At 45.2% G+C, this 9,372-nt stretch overlaps 1 pseudogene; it reads left to right on the forward strand.

Annotated features, from left to right (window-relative positions):
- Positions 1–1,908: 1,908 nt before the first annotated feature.
- Positions 1,909–4,038, forward strand: LOC118116751 (annotated as a pseudogene).
- The last annotated feature ends 5,334 nt before the right edge of the window (positions 4,039–9,372 follow it).

Raw genomic sequence — 9,372 nt, forward strand, 5'->3', positions numbered from 1 at the left:
AACTGACCCCAAAGTAATAATAATATTATTAATTTAATTTCGAAGAACTTAATGAAAACAGCTGAAACTGGCTGAATAAATTGATTGATTGACTGAAATTTGTATCCAAAAATAGTGGCGGCTTCCTGAGGTCACTTGTGTCACCCCTACAAACAAATGGTTTAGTCCTTGCTGCATGCTTCTTCTGTAAACATTATTGAATCATAATAGAAAATAAATAAAAGGAAAGAGAAAGAAAGCAAATAGGGCAGACAACCCTTGACAGATTTCTTTCCAAAGAAAGATGAGTCCATTCATCAATAACACAGTTTATTACACCGGGTCACACTGACGTTTGTGTGTCGCAGATTCGCAGTCCTCTGATGTTCATGTAGCTGAACAATGAATTTGCCTTTACTGAGAGCTCATAGTAAAATAAGAACTGAACAATGTGGACTTGAACCAGGACGACATTTTTTGCTACATCTAGTCAAATCTCGCTCAAGAAGAACAACCACTTCCGTTGGTGAAACTTTTACAATAAAAGTCTGATACAGATACACTGCTTATGATGACAGGAAACACAAATTCACCGACCAACCTTTCACAATAAGGCAACTAAATAAATTAGCTTACATTCACACTGGGTAATGATCCGCCGTGGTTCTACAGCTGAGCTACATCTGAGATATGTTTATAAGGAGGGTTTATCTTGAAAATGACCCTTAAATGTGTGTGTGTGTTTGAGAGGGAGCGAGCGAGCAAGAGAGAAGGACAGAGAGAGAGAGAGAAAGAGAGAGAGAGCCTATTGCCCTGCACCTGAAGTTTTTACATTAACTTTTAATATAACTAAAACCTTTGAGAGGTTTCTGGTGTGATCAGGGTTAGGGAGATTTCATATTGTGCAGAATTAAGCATATCAGATCATTATTACGGACAATAAATTGGGTATGTAAAAAAAGTGCTATTATTATTATTATAATATAGGTTGTAGTATAGTTGCATGTTAGATGTATAGCTCAGAGCTCTCAATCCTCGTTTGAGCTTTCATGATGTCTTGAACAGTGTAGGAATTCAAGACATTCAATATGTGAATGATTCCTGACATCAGATTGTGAATAATTCATCTGATGGTGCCTGTCATTATGGGGTCTAAGGCAAAAGGTACAACCAGTGTTGAATTACTTCTGAAATACATCACCTGTGATGCATCTGGACACATAGTCAGTGATGTTACCTGGGGTCATTAGGTGTTTTGGGTCTTTCAACAATCAGACACCCTCACCCAGGAGACCCAACCGGGGTCAATCAAGCCCCGTCTTGTGTCCAGGTAGCACTACTCCACCCACGGCTCTCCTCCACTGATCCACAGCCACCTTTATGCAACTTCTGCTGCCTCAATGGCCACCTCGATGGCCCTTCGCCTACTGGCTCTTGTGATGCTCAGCATGTTGTAGGCCCTGCAGAGAGACTGGCCTGCGAACCTTCTGTATCTCGGTCCTCCCAGGGAACGGTGAGTTCTAGGAGAATGACCTGCTTGGAGGCTTCCGAGATCAGCACCATTTCTGGCCTTAATGCTGTTGTGATAACAGCTTCTGGGAACTTCAGTTGCTTCCCCAGGTCAACATTCAGCTCCCAGTCTTGTGCCGTTGCTAGCAGGCCCAAGGAGGTGATCCTGACAGCTGATGTTGGCTTCTCCCTGTGAATATCATTAGTGTACACTGGATGTAGTAAGTAGTTCTGTAAAAACCCATAGAGAGACACAGACAAAGGCAGCACCCTGTTAATGAGGTGTATCAGATTTCTATGGCTGTGCAGGGTCACTCCCACTAGACGGTGCGTTGTTCACGCCTGCATCATGCATTCATCTGTGCTCAGATGCTGCTGTAAACCTAACCCTGCTGCCACTGTCCATGTCACACACCAACCATGGTTGTCCTGAGGATAAGAAATGTGCACAAAAGGAAATATGCACTTATCTGTCTGTGCATTGTCGAATTCATCATGTACTACAGATACTGTACCTCAGGTAAGTAAAGTTCTCTCTATTGTTCAGTATATTTCAGTTAGAGTTGTTATGAGGCAGTGTGGTAAATGTTATACCTTATTGTGAATGAATAATCCATTATGTTGTCAATGCAATATCAGAATATTATATACATTAGTGTGATACTTTATCATAAATGAAAATACTCAAAGACACTAAGCATCCCCTCCTCTACCAGAGTGCCAGCAGGGGGATGGAGAATAAGCAGGAAAGTGGGCTTGAGCTCCAATGCCTCGCAGTTCACCCTGGGGGGAGAGCCCTTCCACATCATTGGGGGAGCCATCCACTATTTCCGTGAGCCCAGGGCCTACTGGAGGGAGGGCCTGTGGCATCAACACACTTACTATGTATGTGCCATGGAGTCTGTACCAACCAGAGAGAGGAGCCTTCAACTTCCACACACAGCTGGATTTGGTAGCCTACATCTGTCTTGCTGCTGAATTGGAATTGTGGGTAATTTTACATCCAGGGCCGTACATATCCTCTGAGCAGCAGACCTCCTCGGTGGTCTGCTCCAAGAAGACAGCATGAGACTGAGGATGACTTACCCAGGCTTCACTCAGGCTGTCAGCACTTTCTTTGACAAACTTATACAAAAAGTGATTCCACTGTAGTTTAAGAAAGGAGGTCCCGTTATTGCAGTGCAGGTTGAAAAATTTGTATGGATCCTTTGCAAAGGATAAAAGTTACATGCTTTTTATTAAAGGGGCTTTATAGTCCAAAGGGATCAGCGAGGTCCTACTTACTGTACATCAGACAACTGCAATGCATTGAAGTCGGGGGGTGTTATTGGAGACATCAGATCAGTGAAGCTGCAGAAGCTAAGTCAAAGAGACATCCAGGATCTGAATGCTATCCAGCCCAACAGCCCTGCTATCGTCATGGACTATTGGACTGGCTGGTATGACGTGTGGGGTGACCTCCACCATGTGCTTCCTCTAGAGGATATGGTGTCCACCATCAGGGAAATCCTGAGACAAGGCATGTCTGTCAACCTCTACATGTTCCATGGAGTCTCCAGCTTTGGCTTCATTGGTGGAGCACTCACTGATCCGTCCTACAAAGCACTGGTCCCCAGTTATTATTATGATGCTCCCTTGTCTGAAGCTGGGGAGTACACTCCAAAGTACCATCTCCTTAGGGATCTACTTCACCACTTCAACAGAGGTGAGAGTTTCCCTGACCTGCCAGACCTGCATTACAGAGAGGCTTATGAACCAGCTATCATGCACCAGCACCGGTCATTATGGGATGAGCTTTACTGAGGGAGTATGTTTTATCCATTTAAGTCAGCCAGGCCAGCAAAACAGGGAGAGTCTTCCCGTGAACAACGGGAATGGCCAGTCGTTTGGGTACACGCTGTATGAGACCACCATCACCAGCGGAAGATTCTTTAGGTCTGGAGACAACATCCGAGACAGAGCCTTAGTGTTTGTTGACAGAAACTACATTGGCCTTTTCAAGCGCCAGAGCATGGAGCTGGCAGTTCCTGATGGTAAGGAGCGGCTTACCTTGAGTTTACTGGTGGAGAACTTTGGACAAGTTCACCAGGGAAGGGACCTTGACAAACAACATAAATGCCATTTTATTAAACAATATTCCCTTGCAGGATTTTTCAATATACAGTCTGGATATGAAACCCAGCTTTATTGATAGTCTTTATCAGGCACCATGGAAATCTCTTCCTGAAAATCCCAGCTTCACTGGATTTTTCATGGGGAGGATGTTTGCGTACACTTATATAATACTTTAAAATGTACATATACACACCTAAACATTTAACGTCAAGTATTAAAGACAGAGTGAGACATATTTGTATGGGAGCCGTTTATAGCTATGTACATACAGTACCTTTAGTGACATATTCTATAGAGCAGAATCACTGTGGACATCACGTTTCCTGTGGATTCACATATAAAAGGGGGATATTTCTGTTTGAGGTTATATGTCATAGAATTAGATTTGTATTGCTTGTGTGAATATTCTCAATATGTGTTGCGTGCAGTTACTGAACAGAAAACAGCCTGTAAAACAACAACTACAACCAAAAATGTTGTGGGACAACATGAGGTTGAGGCAGAAGGCGTGTGAACAGCTTTCAAATGAAACACAAGCAGCCAACCATTACTTTAAAGTGACAAGATCAAGGTTTTAGATGATCGCCACATCAATAACTGACCAAACTCTTAACAGTCAGAGTCTGAGAGAACAATTAGTATTTGTGAGCAGTGATGCTGCAAGTCAGTGGGGTATGAAATCATCACTTGCCAGCCAGCCATCCATAGTGGGAATAAATATACCTTGTAATATTTGAAAGGATGCACATCCACGAAAGCATGCATACCTAACCTTTACGTCTAGCCACTGATGTAATACGCAAAAGAATTGGAGTTGGTGCCTCTCTGTCTGGGTATCTGAATTAGATATGAAAGTCCATGAGCATTAATATTACAATGTACTGCTAGTTGGCCCTTTATCTATAACCTGACCTTCAGTACTGCTAGGAGAGAAGCCCATGAGACTTTGCTCCGATTATGTCCACGCTCCCGGCTGCCGCATCCCAACCATCCTGCTTGTTTGCTTCTCCTCAACTGACACTCTCATCTCATCCTGGACGAGTGACCTCCTGTCATTCCCCTGTGCCTTGTCGTAGCAAGGTGTTGTGCTGCCCTTCCACGAGACACTGCGCCCACCAGCACCCTGTGCCTTAACCGCGACTCAGCGACATCCACGGCCTCTGCCACTCTCCACTTCATCCTGTCCTGACATAGATACCAGCCTGGGAGATTTTGGAGTCACAGGACTCTAAGTATTGCAGCACCTCCCTAGTTCGGGTCACCATGAACTCTTCATTCAGGCTGCTGATAGGGAGCTTCAGCTTGTTGCACTGCCCATACAGGATGGTTCTGAACTGATCGATGTTCTTCAAGTCTTCCTCCTTTGGAATCCACACCACCTTTGCATGCCTCCACTGATGAGCTACCTTGCCCCTCCTCCATATCACCTTCAGGATCCTCCAGAGCCTGAGGAGTAACCTTGGGAGACCTCCTAACCTCGCAAGAAAGGCAGTTCGCTTCCTGACCCTCTCCTTCCTCCACCTCCTATGCCACTCGGCCCTCCTCAAGGTCCTGAGCTCAGACAGGCGCCCTGGAGACAGGAAAAGACAGAGAAACCCGGAACAGGGGCTGCAGGCGCCAGCAACGAGGGGCCACAGACAGGAACAGGGGCAGGGGGCGTCGGCCTCAACACCAACGAGGGGCCACAGGCCGTAACAGGAGCATGGGCGTCGGCCTCACCACCAACGAGGGGCCACAGGCAGGGACAGGAGCAGGGGGCATCGGCCTCACTGCCTTCCTGAGAGTAGGAACAAGAGCAGGGGGTGTTGGCCTCACCGCCGTCCGGGGCGTAGGCGGCGGTGTGGAGGCGGCAGGGAGGACCAGGAGGGGGCTGTTGTGCTGCCCTTCCGCGATACACTGCGCCCACCAGCACCCTCTGCCTTAACCACGACTCAGCGACATCCACGGCATCTGCCGCTCTCCTATTCCATCCTGTTCTGACATCGATACCAGCCTGGGAGATTTTTGGGTCACAGGACTCTCGGTATTGCAGCACCTCCCTAGTTCGGGTCACCATGAACTCTTCATTCAGGCTGCTGATAGGGAGCTTCAGCTTGTTGCTCTGCCCATAAAGTGCGAGGTTGCTCAGACTCTAAGGCAGTCCCAGCCACTTCCATAGGAACCTACTTACTCTCCGCTCATAGCCCTCGACTGTAGAGATCAGGACCTCATAGACCAAGAGGGGCCAGAAAATCCGTGGGAGGATGCCATGTTGGTAAACCAGGCCTTGAACTTGCCAGGTAGGCCAGCAGATGCTCCACCAGCACTGTCTGCCTCTCCACCTGCCTCTGGAGAGCCTCCAGCCTCCACTGCTTGCTCCCTGTATATGGCCATGTACTCCTCCGCCATCCGAATCAGCGCCGTCTTGGCCAGCAGGCTGTGTCGGGCCCCACGTTGGGCATCACTGTGGTAATGTCCTTTGCCACCGGGGTCTCCCAAACACAGCCAAAGACGAACATGTTGCTTTTCAGCATTCTTTATAAATTAAACAAACTTACAGAAAGTCAAATTGAAGTTGCAGCAGTTTCTGCTGGCATCTCAGCTTTGCAGCTCTAGTCGGTGATTCTCACTGCGTGTCTCTGTGTCTCTCTGTTCTCTCCCTCCCTCTGGCAGTCCTGCTGATGCCTTTTAAACCTGAGGATCAATTAGCCAGCGGCTCTCACCTGCACTGATTGATCCTGTGGTGGAGGTGCTCTCCCAGCCACCTCCATGCTCACAAGGGGCCAACTGGAGAAAGCAACAAAAAAAAAAAAAACTGTTTAATACACCGTTCAATCAAATAAAAACTCCAAAGTGTACCAGTCTAAAGTTCAGGGTTATCTCATTTGAATTTTAAGAGACAGTTTAGGAAAAGCAGTCTTTGTTATTTGTACATCCAACATCAGCACACAGCACATTCTGTATGTAGATGAGCATTTCAACTATCAATATTTACATAATATAAATTGATAATTTTGCATTCTCTCTTATCTACCATGCTATCAGAGAACCTATTTAAAATTAAAGGATCTGATCAGACTCATTTAAAAACAAATAAATGGAGTCTGTGTAACCAGTAGCTAAATACTATGATAACATCAATAGTACATATTTTCTCTGTACTCCTGAATAAATTTCTTTGTCATAACAAGCTCAGAGGAATTAAGAGGGCTACCGAAAATCCCCCCTGACCTTTCCTCATTAATTCTAATGGTGTGTCTCATAGAAAGGGAAACATGACACATCCCATATCTTCTCTTCATAAATCTCAAGAGATAATGACGCTGAAGTGAAATGATATTGCAAAGACCTTCGCCAAACACCATTTTCATTATCTTACCATCTTGCATAAAATAATTAACACAGATCTCCAGTTAAACAGAGGCTCAGTGCTCAGTTTAAGGGGAGTTGGGACGCTGCAGTGACTTACGCCTGTGGTTTGGTCCACAACTAGAGGAGAAAGGAGAGATGATTAGGACATTTGACCAGACCAGACCACAGATATAGATTAATTGGCCAGTGGGGGATGTTGGAGACAGGGGGTACTCAGTATAAACTGAGTGGACAAATAAGTTAAATCACCAGAGTAAAATGTATTAAACTGTGAGTGTGACTCGTCATCATGATCAGTAGACATGGGAATCATGGGTAGACATCTCTCACTGAGGAAAAGTAAATTCATGCAGAACTTTCAAATACAGTCCAACTAGGGCAGGGGTTTGCAACCCGCCGCTTAGTAGCCGCATGTGGCTCTTCAGGCCTTCTGCAGTGGCTCCCTGTAAAGTGTTGAGCATGAAAGCGTTCATATTTTTCGTGAACGATGAACTGAACGAATCAGTTTTTATATGTTGAACGTGAACGTGAGTGACGTCCACACTCTAGCGAGGGTGAACGTCACTCACGTTCATTTTTTAAATCATCATCGAATCAGGCCATCATGTGAAATACCAGGAGCGAGAGAGACACACACGCAGTGAGATCAGAGCTCGATCACGTGAAGTAGCCGGTCAGTGACTTTGTTAAAAGAACAGTGAAAACAGTGAAAACACAGAGTTTCCCTAATCACAGCTGATCAATGATCAGAGCAGAAGCTGCAGCTGGTTTGTACCGAGCTGGAGTTTCTGTTTCCTCCTCCACTCTCCTCTCACTTTAACTAATAAACACTCATCACTAGTGATCAGGACCTGATCAGTACATGACGTTTACTTAGTCTTTGATTGATTCCCTCCAGAGTTTATGAGACTGCTTTTAAACATCATGAAAAATGCTCAGTACAACACGAAACGTGACGCTCACAGTCAGGACATGCGACACACAGACATGATCCAACACCATCGATTAATAATAAAAACAGATGATTGAAAGTTTGTCACCTAAATCATCCCAATGAAAAATGGAACAAATGAACGTGAACTAGTTCATTTTTGGAACCGTGAACTTAGTTCAAAATTTAAAAAAATGAACTATGAACTTGGACTACTTCATTTTGTGTGAACTGGCAAAACACTGAGTATAACTACATATAAAACTTCCGAAGCTGTGTTATCAAATGTGTTTTGCTGCTCCAGATGAATTCTATTTGGTGGAAGAGGGGGCAAAATGGCTCTTTTGGTAGTAAAGGTTGCCGACCCCTGAACTAGGGTAATATTTGTCAGGCTAATTGGCACTGTTGACCAATACCATTGACGATCCATCCATCCATCTATCGACCTTGGGGCATCCTGAGTTGTTCTCAGGCCAGATTGGATATGTAAACGGTGTGTCTGTATATAGCACTCTCTTGATGTCTTGATGACCACTCAAAGCACTTAACAGTACAGCCATCAGACAATTTGGGGTTCAGTATCCTGTCTGAGGACACTACTGCATGCAGGATGGGGAAGACTTGGATCGAACCACCAACCTTCTGGTTAGAGGATGACCCGCTGAGCCAAAGTCGACCCTGACCCCCTCCAGCATGGTCTGGGTCTGCCCTTGGGTCTCCTCCCAGCAGGATGTGCCAGGCATACTTCTACAAGGAGATATTGTAATCTCTGACACACCTTCGGTTATTCTTTTTAACTCAAAAGAGTGGATTTACTCAGAGGTCCCGCTGGATGTCAGGGCTTCTCACCTCAAAGGGTAAGCAGCCATCCTGTAGCCACAATATCATTGTTTTGGCAATTACTAAAGCTCACAACAATATTTGAGGCTTTTCTCACCAGATTAGTTGGGTAGACATTATTGCTTATACAGCACCAGTCCACCTGTTAACACAGAGACATAACAGTCTTACCATGGCTTGACACCCTCATTCTGCTTCACTGTCCCTAGGCATACTGCAGGTCACAGTCTGAAAACCCCAGCAAAACCATGTCATTTGGAAAATATATGACAAGGCACAACCTTGGCAAAACTGTGTGCCCACTGAGAACATGCTTGGCTGAAGGGTGTTTTTCGACTTCAGGGTTTTACAGTTCTCTGCCTTCCTGTTAAGTGAGAGCCTCTAGCTGATCACCAAACCCCTTTTCAGAGAGAGCAATTGTCCTGGTCACTGTACTTAAAAACTTTTGGTCTGTGAAGCAATATACCTTTCAGACATGACAAAATGTTTGTTCCAGTTAAGCTCACCTACTTTTTCCTCTTATTGCCAGAAATGAATGCATAGGAGAGCAGAGGTAAAGAATAACATAACGTTTTTTTCCTAGGCATTTTTCCTGTCTTCTTGTCCTCTTCTATCTCCACCCCCACCCCTCTCCACCAACATCTTTT

The sequence above is a fragment of the Hippoglossus stenolepis genome, chromosome 10, assembly GCF_022539355.2.
Source record: "Hippoglossus stenolepis isolate QCI-W04-F060 chromosome 10, HSTE1.2, whole genome shotgun sequence".
NCBI lineage: Eukaryota > Metazoa > Chordata > Actinopteri > Pleuronectiformes > Pleuronectidae > Hippoglossus > Hippoglossus stenolepis.